Here is an 18,089-nt window from a genome sequence, read left to right on the forward strand (position 1 = left end):
ACTTGGTTGTAGTTCAATAATTAATTAAATGTATTTAGATGCGTGCCTGTGTGTCTGTATGTATCTGCCTTTACATGTATGCAAAAACAGTGTGCACATGTGTGAGTGTGACCATGTAAATGTGTGGGACTATGTGACTGTGTGCCTCCACATGTATCTACACATGCGTGTGACTGTAAGACAGACTGTGATTCTGTGTGTGCCTGTGTAACTATAACTTTGTGTGTCCCTGTAACGTTGTAGTTTGTGTGATATTATTTATGTACGTGTCTGCTTGTGTGCTTTCACATATATGTTGACCATGAGACTGTGTATGATTGTGTGTATCCCTGCATGACCGTGTCATTGTTTGTGTCCCAATTATATGACCGATTGTTTGTGTGCCTGTGGACGTGTGCTGCGAGACTGACTGTGCCTCTGTTTGTATCCGTATGACTAATTGCGTGTGCCTTGCACGTGGACATATTGACCTGCCTGCCGGGGGCCCTGCACATGTTGTGTGTTGTGTGTGCACATGTTGTGTGTGTTTGTGTGTTGTATGAAGGCGATGCCTTGTGCCTGACGGTGTTAAGAACGAGTGTGACTGCTGGCTAGTGCCGGCCAAAGAGCCATGTGGCTTAGCTAAGTGCCGATGCTGCTCGTCGCCGGTGGTGGTAGTGTTTGTGGTGGTGGTGGCGGATGCTGTGGTGGTGTTTGTGGTGGTTGTGGCGGTGTTTGTGGTGGTGGTGGATGTTGGGTGGTTGTGGCGGTGTTTGTGGTGGTGGATGTTGGGTGGTTGTGGTGGTGGTGGATTTTGGGTGGTTGTGGCGGTGTTTGTGGTGGTGGTGGATGTTGGGTGGTTGTGGCGGTGTTTGTGGTGGATGTTGGGTTGTTGTGGCGGTGTTTGTGGTGGATGTTGTGTGGTGGTGGCGGTGTTTGTGGTGGATGTTGTGTGGTTGTGGCGGTGTTTGTGGTGGATGTTGTGTGGTGGTGGCGGTGTTTGTGGTGGATGTTGGGTTGTTGTGGCGGTGTTTGTGGTGGATGGTGTGTGGTTGTGGCGGTGTTTGTGGTGGTGGTGGATGTTGGGTGGTTGTGGCGGTGTTTGTGGTGGTGGTGGATGTTGGGTGGTTGTGGCGGTGTTTGTGGTGGTGGTGGATGTTGGGTTGTTGTGGCGGTGTTTGTGGTGGATGTTGGGTTGTTGTGGCGGTGTTTGTGGTGGATGTTGGGTTGTTGTGGCGGTGTTTGTGGTGGATGTTGGGTGGTTGTGGCGGTGTTTGTGGTGGATGTTGGGTGGTTGTGGCGGTGTTTGTGGTGGTGGTGGATGTTGGGTTGTTGTGGCGGTGTTTGTGGTGGATGTTGGGTGGTTGTGGCGGTGTTTGTGGTGGATGTTGGGTTGTTGTGGCGGTGTTTGTGGTGGTGGTGGATGTTGGGTGGTTGTGGCGGTGTTTGTGGTGGTGGTGGATGTTGGGTTGTTGTGGCGGTGTTTGTGGTGGATGTTGGGTGGTTGTGGCGGTGTTTGTGGTGGTGGTGGATGTTGGGTGGTTGTGGCGGTGTTTGTGGTGGTGGTGGATGTTGGGTTGTTGTGGCGGTGTTTGTGGTGGTGGTGGATGTTGGGTGGTTGTGGCGGTGTTTGTGGTGGATGTTGGGTTGTTGTGGCGGTGTTTGTGGTGGATGTTGGGTGGTTGTGGCGGTGTTTGTGGTGGATGTTGGGTTGTTGTGGCGGTGTTTGTGGTGGATGTTGGGTTGTTGTGGCGGTGTTTGTGGTGGATGTTGGGTTGTTGTGGCGGTGTTTGTGGTGGATGTTGGGTGGTTGTGGCGGTGTTTGTGGTGGATGTTGGGTGGTTGTGGCGGTGTTTGTGGTGGTGGTGGATGTTGGGTGGTTGTGGCGGTGTTTGTGGTGGATGTTGGGTTGTTGTGGCGGTGTTTGTGGTGGATGTTGGGTTGTTGTGGCGGTGTTTGTGGTGGATGTTGGGTGGTTGTGGCGGTGTTTGTGGTGGTGGTGGATGTTGGGTGGTTGTGGCGGTGTTTGTGGTGGTGGTGGATGTTGGGTTGTTGTGGCGTGTTTGTGGTGGATGTTGGGTGTTTGTGGTGGTGTTTGTGGTGGATGTTGGGTTGTTGTGGCGGTGTTTGTGGTGGATGTTGGGTGGTTGTGGCGGTGTTTGTGGTGGATGTTGGGTTGTTGTGGCGGTGTTTGTGGTGGATGTTGGGTGGTTGTGGCGGTGTTTGTGGTGGATGTTGGGTTGTTGTGGCGGTGTTTGTGGTGGATGTTGGGTGGTTGTGGCGGTGTTTGTGGTGGATGTTGGGTGGTTGTGGCGGTGTTTGTGGTGGATGTTGTGTGGTGGTGGTGGATGTTGTGTGGTTGTTGTGTGGTTGTGGTGGTGGTGGTGGTGATGATGATGAGACGAGAGCTCACGACTTCCAGAGCCACATTGTTGCGGGCATTGTGCGTCTCGGCGCGTGACGTCACCGACTGACCGACGAACCTCGCCGCACGCGCTCCGGACTCAACAACAACAGCAGCAGCAACAGCAGCAGCAGCAACAACAGCAGCAACAACAACAGCAACAACAACAGCAGCAACAACAACAATTCCGAATGATCGAAATCTCTTTCACCGGTCAGTTCGGAAGCCCGGGACATACTCGCTCGCTCGCGTAAATATTTAAACGACAACAACGACAAAACCTCCATCACACAAACACACACACACAAACACACACACACAAACATACACAAACACACACACAAACACGCACAAACACACACACACAAACACACACAAACACACACACAAACAACCACACACACACAAACACACACAACCATAACCGGCACAAAGTCCCTAACCGTCGCGGGTTTGACTCGCTGCGTCCAGGAAGAACCGCCCCCCCCCCCCTGCATCCACCACAACCACCCCACAGCACCACCACCACCCCCCCCTGCACCCACCACAACCACCCCCACCCCCCCTGCACCACCACCACTACAACTACCCCCACCACCACCCCCCCTGCACCCCCCCTGCACCCACCACAACCACCCCCCTGCACCACCACCACCCCCCCCTGCACCCACCACAACCACCACCACCCCCCCCACCACCACCACCCCCTGCACCCACCACAACCACCCCTGCACCCCCCACCCCCCCACCACTACCCCCCCACCCCCCCAGGTAAGTTGCTCTCGCGGTTGGGAGGGGACGCAGCCCCCCCCCCGCCCCCTGTCCCCCCCCCCGCCCCCTGTCCCCCCGCCTGCCCCGCGCTGTCTCTGCGCGGCGTCATTGTTCGCCGCGCCCGGGGTCCGTCCACTTTGTTCCCTGCCGTGTCATGTCCCCTCGCCGCGCTTCGCGTCGTCGTCGTTGTTGTCGCTCGCTCGCTCTGCCCGTCTCTCAGTGCCCCCCCTCGGGGTCTCGTCTCGTCTCGGGGCCCCGTCTCTCGAGGGCGCTTCGTGTCGCTGTGCCGCGTCCCCCCCCTTGGGTAGCCAACACCCCCCAGACACCCCCAGACACAACTCAACATTCGTCCCCCTCCTCCTCCTCCTGTCGTCTTCCCCGGCTCCTTGTCCCCCTCCTCCTCCTGTCGTCTTCCCCGTCTCCACTACCCCTCCCTCCTCTCTCTCGTTCGTGTTCTTCATCCCGTGTGTGGGTGACCGCTGCTTTGTACCTCTCCTACCTGTGTTTGTATCTTGTCTATCCAGCCACCACGTCGGTGTGTAATTGTGTAACGTTACTGATGATGAGTGTGCTGTTGTACGCGTGTTAAGCCACACAGTGTAGTATGAATGGACTATTCGTGTACCCTGTAAGTGTCTCTCCGAGTTGTTGCGATGTACACCCCGCACCACTACATTGTGTACACACGGCAAGTGACAGCTGCGGTCTATACACATTGTAGTAGTGGTGGTGGTAGTGGTGGTGGTGCACGTGTGTGTTGTGTGTGTTGTGTGCCTACCAGTGGTGAGGCTGCGTGATATGTGTGGAGCCTTCTCGGCGTGCGTCGTGGTGGTGCGCGTCGCCTTCGTCGTCGTCGTCGTCTTTGCCACCGCTCTCCTTCGCGATGTCCTTTTACCCTTAAAACAACAACCGCAACAACAACAACCACAACAACAACAACCGACCCGGCTCTACGGAGGTCCCCCTCCTCGTCAGGCGGGACACGAGAGGTAAGAGTCGCGTGTCCGTCCTGGGTGGGTTTGTGTTGAACCACGACGACTCCTGCCCGTCTCCTTGAGGAGGATCGCAGTCTCCCCCCTGTCCATTGTCGTTTAGCAACTAAGAGAACGTGGCATGTGTGTGATCTATGTCATGTGTGTGTGTGTGATCCGTGTCATGTGTGTGTGATCCGTGTCATGTGTGTGATCCATGTCATGTGTGTGTGATTCGTGTCATGTGTGTGCTCTGTGTCATGTGTGTGTGATCCGTGTCATGTGTGTGTGTGATCCGCGTCATGTGTGTGATCCATGTCATGTATGTGATGGTTCTGGTGGTGGTAGTGGGGGGTACGTAAATGGTGTTTGTCGTGTAAATGCGTGTGTCGTGTAGTCGAGTGCTTTGTCGAGAGCTTCAAGAAGTGCACTTTTGATAGTTAATAAAATCGGCACCGAGATAATAAAGGGGGTGGTGTGGTGTGAGCCCCCCTTTAAACGCACGTGGAGGTGGACCGGGGGGGGGGGCTTTAAACACCGCGGTTTGTGTGGTGTGTGTGGGGGGTGAGCTCCCCCTTTAAACGCACGTGGAGGTGGACCGGGGCGGGGGGGGGGGGCTTTAAACACCGCGGTTTGTGTGGTGTGTGTGTGGGGGTGAGCCCCCCTTTAAACACACGTGGAGGTGGACCGGGGGGGGGGGGCTTTAAACACCGCGGTTTGTGTGGTGTGTGTGTGGGGGTGAGCCCCCCTTTAAACACACGTGGAGGTGGACCGGGGGGCGTTAAACACCGCGGTTTGTGTGGTGTGTGTGGGGGGGTGAGCCCCCCTTTAAACACACGTGGAGGTGGACAGGGGGGGGGGGGCTTTAAACACCGCGGTTTGTGTGGTGGTGGTGGTGGAGGAGGGGGCCGCTTTGCTTTGCGTCGGACAAAAACGACGGCAGAGAGCGGTGGCGGCGTGCGCGTGTTGTTTGTCGGATGCCATGTTGTATCCCTCGTCACTTTGTGCGTGCTGAATGATGTCTCCTCATCATCATCATCGTCATCATCGCGACTACAGTAGTACTACTAACCACTTACAATCACCCTCGCCCCACCGAATGTCACCCCCAGTCGCTCTCCTCCTCCACCACCTTACTCCCCCACCTCCTCCTTCACGCCGCGACTTGAGTCGGTCTCCCCCCCCCCAGCCCCAGCCGCTGTTTTGTCGTCTTCATCGTGGTGGTGGTGTGGTGGTGGTAGTGGGGCTTGCCCACTCGTTGTTTGAGTGTTTGCCGTGCCCTGGTGTGTTGTTTTCCGGTACGTATCGCGGCGCGTTTGTGCTTATTACGTGCGTATCGTTGGCCTTTGTGTTGTAAGCGAACGTAAATAAATACGTGTATGTAGAGTTGTAGACTATTATGACATGTCAGCAGTATGCTGTGGGTCTGTGTGTGTATATGACTGTGCATGTTTAATATACTGTACTGGATATAGAAGTGTCAACTGTCCCAGCAAATGCTGCTGGATAAGACGATAAATCTCAGGTATTAGTGGCCCAACAGATGCTGATTGATAATACAATCTTATGTGTACTCATGACCAGAGTCTGACCCAAACGGACATCAATTTGGGGGTGAAACTTATTTGGCTTCGCCGTAAAATCTTCATGATTAAAGAAATCAGGAAGACATTTGAGTAGACCCCCTCTCGCCCCTCTGCTCTCCTTCTCAATATCTGCATTAAAGTATTTGAAAATAAATCACAGTGTTCAGGACGGATTAAGCCCAGCGCCAACAGGGGCATAGAGGTCGTATCAAACCGGTACACACATCAACGATAAGAGGTTCCCATTTTCTCACACCAAGTTTGCATATGCTAATCGTGGGAAGACGGAACTGAGAGGGAAAGTACAGTCATTAGGGTGGACGCTATATGGTTTTATGCTGGGATGGTTGTGCCAGAGTCCTTCATTCATATCCATCATCTTGCGAGAGCATTAGTACTTGAATCTTGTGATCCATCATCTCCCCTGGGACACGAGTTCCCGAGGCTGTTATTATTAATCATCTGTTGGAAAATCAGTACTTAAGGGCTGTCCTTACCCATTTGCTGGAACAGAAGTACTGGGAGTTGTTCATATGTCACTTGATGAAATATTCGTGCTTGAGACAGGTTTTGACCCATTACCTGCTGGAACAGTAGTACCTGAGGCTGTTTGTATCAATTCTCTGTTAGATCAACGGTACTTGAGACTTCTTATGTATCATTTTCTGAGACTCACCGTAGTAATACTTGAGACTTGTAATTGTCACCGGTTGGAACATAGTTACTTGGAGATGGTTGCCCAAGTAGTACCCGAGACTGCGGATGTATGTGGTGACAGTCGTCTCGTGATTCTAGCACACCGTGGGTATGTCAGAGAGTGTCTTTGTGTGGGACTGTATTTTGTGTGTCATTGTGAGAGTGAGTTCAGAGTGTGTTTGTGTCTAAACGTACCAGACTGTGCGTCTGCGTTGTGATGCGCCGTGCCGGCCTTCATATGCACTGCATACCTAAGAGCACTTTGCCCCAAGTCTGTTGAGACTGTTTGGGGGATCTTTGTCTTTAGTGTGGCATTATCTGTACGTGAGAGTGAGTGAATGAGTGTCTTGCGTTAGTGTGTTTGCGATAATGTGTGTCACTGAGAGTGTGCACAGACACACACACCACCTAATATCGAGCTACGATACTAACCCGGCTACCCGAGTTCGATTCCCGCTCACGGCTAACACCAGTGACGATTATCTGAACCGGCTCTCGCCTAGGTAGACTCAACCTCAAACGAGTACCTGGTTCGGTGTGTAAACAAATGCGCCGTGCCATCCTTCATAGGAGCTCGTTAACACTACTTAGCCCCAACAATCTGTTAAGGTGACACGGGGAGGGGGGGTCTTTGTCTTTGATATAGCGACGTGAGTGAGTGAGTGTCGAACATGTTTGAGGTTTGGCTGGGACGTGATGATGAGAGAGTGTATCTCGCAGGGCAGGCGGACAGGGCAGTGTTGAGGGCCGGCGTGGCTACTCGATTCACCATCTACCCACCCACCCCCATCACTCCTCCTTTGTGTCGCACGCACGGCTCGGCTCGGTGCCGTGCGTGGTGGTGGCCTCATCCCTAGAAAACAACGCGCCCCCTTTCGCCATCTTGGCAAGTTGTGTTTTTTGTTTTGTTGCGAAGCCCTCGTCTACTTCTTTTGTTTCCCCCAGCAGCTCCAGGGTCCGTGCCCACTGAGAAAGGAAATTCTTCTCTCCCTTCTTCTTCTTGCGAAAACTTAAAAGGGAGCTGATGGGGGGGGGGGGGTGACGTCAACCCGTGGCCCGGCTTCTTGGCGTCTCTCTCCGGCCCGCTTTGGCGGCGTGGCCACGCAGGAGGCCACGGGGATCCCATTCATTGGCACCGTCCCCGGTTTGACGGGGACACACGGCTGCGAGAGGCCCTCCCCGAGTTGTGATCAATTCTCGTTCAGATATGAAAGGTCGCGAGCGGACAGCGAAGCGCGTCGCCTCGTTAGCCCTGGGGGTGGTCGCCACTGTGGCCGGGAGGCGCGGTCCGGGCAGCTGCCAGCTGACTCCATGCCCCCTTTCACAGCCTCTCAATTCCCTTTACCAGCCTCTCACCCCCCTTTCACAGCCTCTCAACCCTCTTTCCCAGCCTCTTAACCCCCTTTCCCAGACTCTCTACCCCCTTTCACTCTCTCCAAACCCCCTTTTTTCTGCCCCCCCCTAATTCTCTGTCTCCCCACTCTCCTTCCTGAATCCCTGTCCCTTTCCTCTCTACTAACCTCTCTCATCTTACTGCATTCCTTGCATCCCTGATTCCCTCTTTCCTCTATCCCCGATTATCAACCTGCCTTCCTGCCTATCTCACTGCTAACCTCCTTGCCTCCCGACTCATCTTGTCTGCTCTGCCTCCTCCTTTCCATCGTCTCCCTGCATCGTTGGTCCACTCTCCACCTCTCTCCCTGCTTCTCTCCACGCCTGAAGTTGTCCCAAGCCTTGAGCTCGCAAGGAGACCGCCACCCTCTCTCTCTCCTTACAATTGGGCACCACCCTTAATTTGTTTGCGATTCTTTGATAAACATCTTTATCTTTCTCTTCGACAATGTTTGTCTAAGCATCGCTGTCAACCATTTAACGGACAAGGTGCAGAGAGTGTGTTGGTGGTTTACCCAAGCGTGGCACACTGTTATGACGTGTTCACGTCTGCGTTGTATATGTACTCAGTATAATTTTTAGTATAACGTATGTGACAATATGTGTGCTACTACACAGTCGTTTAATTGTACAGATAAATAGTGTCCGGTATATAGTGGAACTGACATCCTGTAATACATAAATCCGTTAAAATTCATACTAGTTTGGAGCCCTTTGTCAATTCACTGCTGGGTGAAAACGACCTGGCCACGCTGTGTTGGTTCATAGAGGTTGATTGAATCATGTGTACTCCACCAAGCTGATTATTAGCGTGGGCTCAAGTGCGGTGTAAGGCGAGGACCCATTTAGATACTCCCATTGTGAGCCGCTGCCGGGAATCAAACTCAGGTCACCAGGTACAGAGCGCAAACTATTGCCTTTCCATTAAGCCCAATAAATCAATGTATTGCATTCAAATACATACAAAGCATAGTGGATATTTAAACAGTCATAGGTATATACACTACGGATATACGTAGAGAGTAAATAGTAACATTTTATACTGGACCACTACAATAGTGTTGCTTCTATATTATATCATGTTTATACAAAATAAACTTACAAACAATGTCATATTGGTTAAACAGGCAAAATAAGGGTACATTAAGCAAATATCAGCGATGTATTTGGCCTCATTGAGAGAAGGGCAATGAAGTGCTGCACCACACAAGTAATGTATGCAGCATATTAATTACGATTGCACTAACTAGTGTTTGTGGAAAGCTCACATCTGATTTAATTGCCATATAACTAATTAACCCAGCTTAGCAAGAAAACAGGCATGATTATGTTTATTAATGTCACTTTAATACACACCCAGTCCTATTAAGGATGGATGGGAAGCCACTACTGGCTTTATTTTGGTGAATCTGATTTGCAGCACTACTTACCGTTCCAGGGTTGTGCCACATTTCACATTAAACAATTGCCTTGCATTTCACACATTTTCCAAGTCATTGTTGTTTAGTCGCGCTCGTGAAAATAGCGTGATGACTACAAGTGGGGACATTAGTTCAAGGGGGCCATAGTGATGATAGGTATTCATACAATAATTTATAGACTTTATAATCTCACCACAGCTTCGTTAAATACAATGTAGTCAGTGGAGAGCGACTGTTTATTACGTATCCTTAATTTGTTTAGATATATCACAGACTGTAATGAGTATTAGATAAATACTAACGTGGAGTGTTAGTCTTCCACATTGCTTCATTGCTCATGATTTTTAAATGCCTATATTTATCCATGAACGCAAACTACTGTACCGTCGTATCACTATAACTGCAATATATTTTCATCATGTCAATGTACAACGGTGTCTTGTTTACATTAACTTCCTGAGTCTATAAGATTTAGTTCCCCAAATTGTTCACAAAATCCATTAGTCATTGTTTTTTTATTTGTTTTTCTCTGTTTAACGATCTAATACACACCATACAGTGTTTAGGTAATTTGCTTATAAAAAAAAACCTACATCCATCTTCAGCACATCTCAGTTTTATTTTAAATAGGCATAAATGCCATAATTGTATGATTTGAGTCACCACACTCAAGAAGATAGACCCTGGAGTGTGCAACAACCGTGGTAAATGCACTGCATTCATACATTAGAGTCTGTGTGTGCTAAATTAAGGGGCCTCTTTTATGTAAGGAAGATAATTGAAGGAAGTGATTGTTCAGCTTTTAGTTGTGCTATGTCAGTCGTGGGCTGCTTGGAAGCTGGAGTGTACATGGGGAAAAAAAACCCCGGTGGGTATTTCGTTTGAAACGACCAACTTCTATTCTCTCTTCTCTCTTTGCTTGCGTTGCGATCGAAACGTCGTGGGTTCTTTTGCTTTTAATTTCGATTTTTGTTTTCTATCGACGTGACTTTACCGAAAGAACCAAGAATAAGACCAACTTCTACTTGCATTTTGTCCATAGCTTGAGCAGCCCCTTCGTCTCAGCATTGATTTGGCTTGGTAGTGCTTAATACACAGCCACTTCTGAGGCCCCCAGCTGTTTGACAAATGCACAATATGCCGGCAAAGTGGAAACACGCAATATTATTTCCGCTGCTACTCGGCACGGCAAATTCCCTTTTAACCCATCCGCAACACAATGAAATGTAGAGTTGTAAAAAGGGGGGCCTTGCGGAAGAACATACTCAATGCGAACCGAGGACTGTCACGGAGCACATAGAATGCACGAAAAAATGGAATAAAATCCCCTTGATGCTGTCCGTATCCATGGTGACAGATGGTCCTCTCCGCGCATCTGTCCTTGACACTGTCATGGCTTTTGAATTCCCTTGCCGAGCTGGTGTCACGTAATTAGTCGGAACGCCATTAATGCTGCAAGACAAAGCGCAGCGCCAAAATGCCGGAGAGAAAGGTGCACGGGAAACACGGGGCTCCCTCCCTCCGAAAGGTATTAGTATTTGAACCGTAGCAAATATTTACCGTGGTATTTATGGAACGCGAAGTGTAGCAACTTAACGAAAAGGTGGCTTAGGAACAATGTGAGAAATATAAATGAGCGTATCTTAAAAGCTGCATGAATGATTCAGCGACTCGCCTTCCGCTGTGTGCGAGCTATTTATATCGTGATACTTTTGTTGGATTACATATTTTCTCAACTTATACAATTTTCTTTGAATAATATGTTTAAATGTTATTATAATATACAGGACCTACAGTATTACTGTTGTGACAATATTAAAACAAATATCTAGTTTAATCAAAAGACAATGTGTTTATTACAATAGCAGACTTATCTTCTTGGTTCTTTCAGTAAAGTCACGTAGAATGGAAATAATAAAATTAAAACATAATAAAATAATTCTCACGACGTTTCCATTCTACGTGACTTTACCGAAAGAACCAAGAAGATGAATCCCTGCAGTCACGAAAGCTTTAAATCGAAAAATAGCAGACTTGTTATTGTGCCTGTATATATTACAGTAATTAGATATATGATTAAGTTATATATATATATATATTTTAAAGTAGTATATTCTACTGTATTGTGTTTATTCAAATTCTAAATACAATTTAATGTATCATAGATACATATGGTCAAACGCGTATCCAAGCTAGCTGGAGACTGGCTTCATGTTTAAATTGTTTGGTAGTTCCACTCGCACACGGTACAATAGATAAAACATGTATTACTTCTTATGAGCAGACATACGTTGTATATTGAATAACGTGTTAGCAATGATGGTCACAATATCTTCAAATGAGACCAGGCCAGTCTTCTCATCACACTGCTGACACATGAACTGCCTTAACTTTACATTGTGAACAACAATAGGCCAGGATGGTGACTCCCTTTTATTGGGTGATGCTCAAATGTAAAATATTTTTACGTACTACAATACTCTACTAAATTCTTTATTCAACGAATACATGACGCCACATACAATGATAAAGGTGTGTATGCTGCACGTAACTTAATGTGACAAGTTAAGTTTATATTAATATCGGAAGTTTTTATTTTACATACGTTCTTGTCTGTGTATCAATGTTCCACGGCAAATGAAATATATCCTTCAATTTACACAACAGTCAGTGAATTCCTTTGCCTGTTTTCTAAATCTACAAATCTAGAAGCAGTGATCACTGTTCCGTGGTTGTTCGTGTATTTCATGGAATGTGAAATACTGAAGAGGATTGCACATATTTATTTGTCTGCAGTAACAGGGCAGAATGTAGCGTTGACAGGTTCAAAAGCGTGCGTTTTCACTCGCAGTAGTTAGAAGATGAAATTATTGTTATGAAAAAGCTTTTAAATTAACGTGAATTTATCGCAGTACACAGTACTTAATAATGTTCCCGTTGGCAAATGTGGCAATATTCACAGTCAAATAATATCAATTCATTTCAGCAACACGTTAAGAAACCACAATTGTTTTTTAAAAACATTCCTATTAAATGCAATCGCCTACTGTGTTCAGAAATCTACTTTTGCAAAAGTTAAATGCTTTTCTAACTCTAGACTGCAAAAAGAGTGGTTATTCTTTCACACGCACACAAAAAACGCATTTATAGAAAATCCTTGATGGCGTTTGCACACACAGCTAAGTGGTCTGTGTACCCTGGCTTTTCCCGATAAATCACTGCTCAGCAGCAGCAGCGTGGAAGAGGCCAGGATGATGCGCAAGGAGTGGGTGCTCGATCTGCCTGGACGCCATGTCCGCATGGCGTAATATATGGCTTGATGGGGGACACCCGTGGTAACATTGGGGATGAGGTTTGGGAGGGTAGATGGGAGGTGGAGAAGGGGGCCTTTAGTCGCTGACTGATTAAGATCTCCGTCCTGATGGCCATCTGTCCTGCCTCTGCGGGGTGGCCAGTGTACGGCACGTTTGTGGCACCCGTGGATCAAGTCGAGCAGATGCGGAGGCCAGCGTGAGATGCGTTGAAGGGGATATGGATACCTTGGCATGTCTGCAGATATTCATATATTTGGTTGCGTTCCTGTGTAGTTGTGCACACGTTTGTGCCACATCTACGATTGTCACATTGACTTATAACAAATTTGGTGATTGAAAATGCAGCGAGCACTGTGAGCATGGAAATGATCCGCACCCATCACGATGTGACACATTCTCACAGTTCGGGGCCGTGGTTCAATTCACGAATTGTTTATTTTTCTTTTGCCATTCAGGGTGAATATAGGCCCTCTGGTAGCTGCAGAATCCACGTGAACCAATTACACACATGTATAAAACCTAGAAAAAACACAAGTTCTTACACGCACGACTCACTGCACTTATTGTGGATCATGACAATGTTTTAATCGTTGAACCGACACATCATTACATGCTGAAGTCGTCGTGTGAAAACCTCCAACATGCCCTCCGAATAAGTTTCCCCACGCCGACTGTCGGAAGACCTTGTTGTTATCCACGTTTATTTCAATTATAGAACTTCAAACATGATGCGTACAGTACAGTGTTGTTATGACTGACCGAGCTGGGCGTGGTGTTATGTTTCCTCCCTTGGCTTGGTTACTGGATGGGTTGTTTGAGCAGAATGAGGATTTGATACAATGGAAGGTGATTACAACACCACTGCCTTTACTGCCAGTTAATGAACTTGTAACGGGTGACGTGTTCGGGCCTGCAGCTATCACCCATGGCAAGAACCCCTTACCAACACCCCAGTCACGGCGATTGCAGGTTTATATCTTAATTGGCTGGGGATTCTTACCTGCCATAAGGGAGACGTTTTAGCCTGTGGGCTAGTTCACGGCTGCTTTGTGGCTTCAGGAGCCATTGGGAAAAAAAAAACAATTTGCTTAGACTTTCATACTGCTAATCAAATGGCGAATAACAAATTATACCCTTGTAGGAGAGGGTTTGTGTGTCATTGTGTTGCTTTATGACCTGCCTTTATGTGGGTCCCTTGAAACCAAAGCGACAGCTCTTTGGAGTATGTGCATAATGATTGCACAGATTTATTTGAAATGCATGAATGTACTAGTGGTGATATTAATTGTATTTATGCCTTGCGTTTGTGCAGTTCACAATTCTTGTCACGATACTCCATATTTAAAAAAACGTGGCCATTAACACAGTTGGCTTTAGGTTGTGCGATTCGGGATAAAAAAATATATGATAATTTGTGGTGCCTTTGGTAAAACAAGGTTTCTGTCGTGAGTTGTGGATGACAGTGATGAATTTATCTCCTCGTTACGGGTTATTTTATCGGCATTTTCTCAGGCCCTTCCCATGTGGTATTGTGGTCTGCTGGAGGGAAGGAATCAGACTGCTGCTGCCAGCCTCATAGGATAGGGCACTTGAAGTATCGAGGTGTATAACTTAGGGGTTTAACAATGCATCATTTCGTGTATGTAAGCACTGCATTTGTTGTATGTCAGCGGTAGATTGACCATGGGTTATAATGATGATATGTAATTTATCCAAGTGACCCTTGCAGCTACTACAGGTGCCACTATTCACCGTGTTAAAATAATAATCACTTCTTGAATCAAATCGCAACCCTGAACCATGACAGTTCATTGGATTGCGAATGGAGCGAATCGCTGTAGGCAGCTTGCGAGCAGTGTTGATGTGAGCATGGCGAGCTACTTGTCTTGGTAGCACAGATTGAAAATAAGCATTTTAGTTTCCCTTCATGCCCTATGCTGTTTTTTTAAAGGTAATCTGGGAAATATATTGAGTTCTTGGTTTCATGCAATGCAGTAGTAGGAGACAGACGATGTAAGTACATTGGTTACCATAGAAAGCAAAGATTAGAGTGTGTGTTTAGGTGGAGATGACTTATTACATTTTTTTTTCAAATTGTAGAAATTACAAAAGTCAATGGTTGTCTAGTATTGCCAAGTATAGCAGCTTTGGTAGCCTCACGATGCAGCCGATGTTTGAATTGGTGTCATATCAGCATGAACTGTGTGCATTAGAAATGCATTTAATGATGTCAGGAAAAATGTAACGTGCAGAGGAAAAGCTTTACTTTAAACGCAATTGTCAGTTTTGACAAGTTGCCCCTTCAGCAATGACGTATGCTTTGAAGGGAAACTGTGGAAAATGTTCCCCTTTATTCTGTAAATATATTGGAGGTTAGTTTCATCTAATTGCCAGTATCATTAGAAATAAGCCCCGTCCCAGAATGTCCATTCATCTAAAATTCTGACTTAAGTGATTGCTGCAAACCAAGTACCACTGTCAGTAAAAGCTCTTTTAAAAAGAAATTGCAGAGCTACGTTTGAATCATTGTGCGAGTTGACATCATTCTCTTGTCTAGCCATCATAATTAAATATAGGTTGGGACGCCATGACATCGTGATAACATGGGAAAATTTAGTCATAAAATAGGCAAGCTGTGAGAAGGAATTTTGACTCTGCTGTCCATTTTGGTTTTTGTGGTACCCGAGTGGTATGTGACATTGAACTTTCTTGTTGGGCAACGTTGTCGTCTGGCAGTTGAGACTTGTACAGTTTTCGTTTTTTTGCACGAGCGTACTCGTCTTGATAAACATTACGCAAACGAGTTAAACCAGATGATGAGTGCAGATATTTTGCTTCTTAGTGCCCTTTTTGACCGACAGATTTACGTAGCAAAACATTAATATTCAGTGGCATGCCCACACTTCCTGCCGTTGAATTTGTTTATTTGCAATGGTTTATAGAAACTATGTTATACTTTTTATTTGAGTTCAGTTACATTCACCTACTGTTGTAAATTCAATATTAAGAAAATGTTAACCGTAAACTTTAATGCATCCATAATTAAATTGCATCTTTCACACACATGTGCGCACATAATTTTTGTATTAAAAACATCTATTGTATTATCACGTGTATTTTACGCATTAGTAATAAACACAACAGTGCTATATTTGTAATGTACATACTAAAGTGTAAAACACGAGTTAGCGATGTTGTTATAGTGTGTATATATTCCTGAATTTCATAAGTTACAACGATGGAAATATTTATTATCAGCTTTCACATTGTCATTAACAATATCCATCGATATAAGAATGAACTATTTTCTTATTTTTACAGTTTTCTGGTGTTTCGTACTTCTTTAATTTTCACTATACTCTTTTCCGAAAGACAAACAGATGCGATTATAGTTTTAGGGTTATGGCACACACATTTCACGTTATTTTCAGCCTCTGGTTATTAGTGGTCTATAATTTGTTTTCCCTGAAGTTACTTTATTGCACAGGCCAGCTACAAATTAATGTCTTTGAACAAATATGAAAAGGTAAAAAAAAGAAACGTGATATGCCCAGCCCAATTGTTTTAAAGCAGTTTCAGAGAAAATTCACGTCATAGCACAACAAAGAGAGACAACCACTTTCAAATGGGTGGAAATTCTTGTTGAGACATAACTTCAAAGGAGCTATGGCTTACGGTATTTTCCAGGTAGTGCTGTATAATGCTGGCTCACATACCACACGTTTCATGCTCTCTGCCGCACTGTTCCATGAGCAGACAACAGAGGCCTGTATTATTTTAGCATACCCACATTTCAGATGGCCATCATTGATGTTGCAGAAACTCCTCTGATGTACAAATGACACCCAAAACAAGCACTGTCCATTAAACTTTCAGTTCGGGTCTCTAGGCTGTGGGACTAGCAAGTGATGTTAGTTAGAACCCGTTTAATGGCCAAAGCCGGCTAAGCAGTTGATAAGATGCCTATCCACCACTTGCCTGGTCGACCTCCAGCAAAAGTTGAAATGGGAACTAATTTCATGCTGGCATACTTATGACATGAATTGGTTAATTAATACTGTTGCAAATTAAGACCTTCGGAGGTCGGGTTTACACTTGGGTTGCTACCTTTTCCACAGACCAAACCTGGACATATTTCTCAGTCTGCCTACTACATCTTCCAAAACTGTGCAGAATGCTGTCATAAAGTTGAACACAATGACACCAGATCTCAGTAGACATCAGTTATTGCCACGCGAAGAGATGCCTGTTCACGAAATATCTGGGGCAAAACCAGACAGCTTAAATCCGTATATTACAGTACAAGTGTTTGAGAGTATTGCAGTGATCATAGTGTAATGTTAAAGAGGAAAAATATATCCAGCATCAGATGGGTAATATACGACTGTATATTCAAGCACACGTTGAAATGTCATCTTTTCCATTGATTAACCAGAGGTCCATTGGACTCTACTATGGTGATGGCTGGCGAGCTTGGCATGATTTGGAATTTCTTGTTAACAGTGCAGATTGGGGGGAGGGGTATACAAACTGATCTGTCATAACACCACATACAGGTTGTACCATGTGTTGTTCCACGTGATGTTTGATGTTCCTTCCGCTCCACGTGCTTCTTCAGGAACTGGTAGCCTCTTCAGGATACTGAATTGCAGCTTGTAGTAACACGAAGAGTAACATCAGTCATCCTACTGTACAACATGCGGTACAATCACATTGGGGAGCTGTACGACAACCATGAAAAGCATACGCAGTAGCGTACAGCAACACCACATTGTAAGGAGGAAATGGAAAGGAGTACCAAAGCCCTCAAGCGACTTGAACAGGCGTGGCCAACCCATAACAGACCAAGAAACACAACTCACCCATGAGTTCTGCAAAGAGCCAAGTGTATATATAAGTGTGTATATATTAGTTTTCTGCACAGCATGGGAGACATCCATTATCCTTTGCTACTGTGATAGTATGTTTTACGTTGTGGCCCTTCGGGAGACGCCAGTTGCCCACCACTGGACCAGAGTAAAGTATCCAGTCGCTTTCTTGATCTGGAAGCAAGTTCCTCCACACTGCACGCTAGATGTTGTATGGGCCACGTGCGATGTTTCCACAGGAACAGGTTGAGTGCGCTATTTCTGATGCCATAGACTGCTGCGCTCTGCCTGAATTCACAGCCCCTTTGAGCCTAAAAGCAGAAACCTTGAAGCCTCAACCTGGCAAAGGCTTAATCTGCTAATAAAGGGTGTAACATAAAATCAAATTACAATTCCGCCATTTAACTTGCTGAACACGTGCACACGTGTATGTTGACAATCTGTTGTAATTGTTTGGAAAATTGGATTTGGAATTTTAATGCTAAGTGCTAAAAACTGTTCCTGTTAGAAATATTATTTTGTCAGCTCAGGCTTGTGTATCAGCCAGCACGGCACAACATAGTGCGCCCACACACAGCCCAGTCAAGGATGACAATGTGCAATAATTAAAGTGATTGCAAGGACAACCAGAAGTGTCTGATTGTCATCATCTTCTGTCGTCGGGTGATGTGTAGACAAGAATGGAAC

The 18,089-nt window shown here is 46.3% G+C and overlaps 1 protein-coding gene across 18 annotated transcripts in view; it reads left to right on the forward strand.

The window, feature by feature from the left end:
• Nucleotides 1–3,255: 3,255 nt before the first annotated feature.
• Nucleotides 3,256–18,089, forward strand: part of BAZ2B (bromodomain adjacent to zinc finger domain 2B) — an 89,107-nt gene continuing 74,273 nt past the window's right edge. For 12 of the 18 annotated variants that reach the window (XM_078607540.1, XM_078607491.1, XM_078607555.1 and 9 more), the window contains exon 1: nucleotides 3,256–4,143. The gene's annotated coding sequence lies outside the window, so the exon portion shown is untranslated. Of the gene's footprint in view, nucleotides 4,144–5,336; nucleotides 5,424–18,089 lie in introns of those variants that run through there. The other 6 variants (XM_078607545.1, XM_078607543.1, XM_078607546.1 and 3 more) reach the window with 2 other exon arrangements.

Source organism: Lampetra planeri, chromosome 2 (genome assembly GCF_965212315.1).
Source record: "Lampetra planeri chromosome 2, kcLamPlan1.2.h2, whole genome shotgun sequence".
Classification (NCBI taxonomy): domain Eukaryota; kingdom Metazoa; phylum Chordata; class Hyperoartia; order Petromyzontiformes; family Petromyzontidae; genus Lampetra; species Lampetra planeri.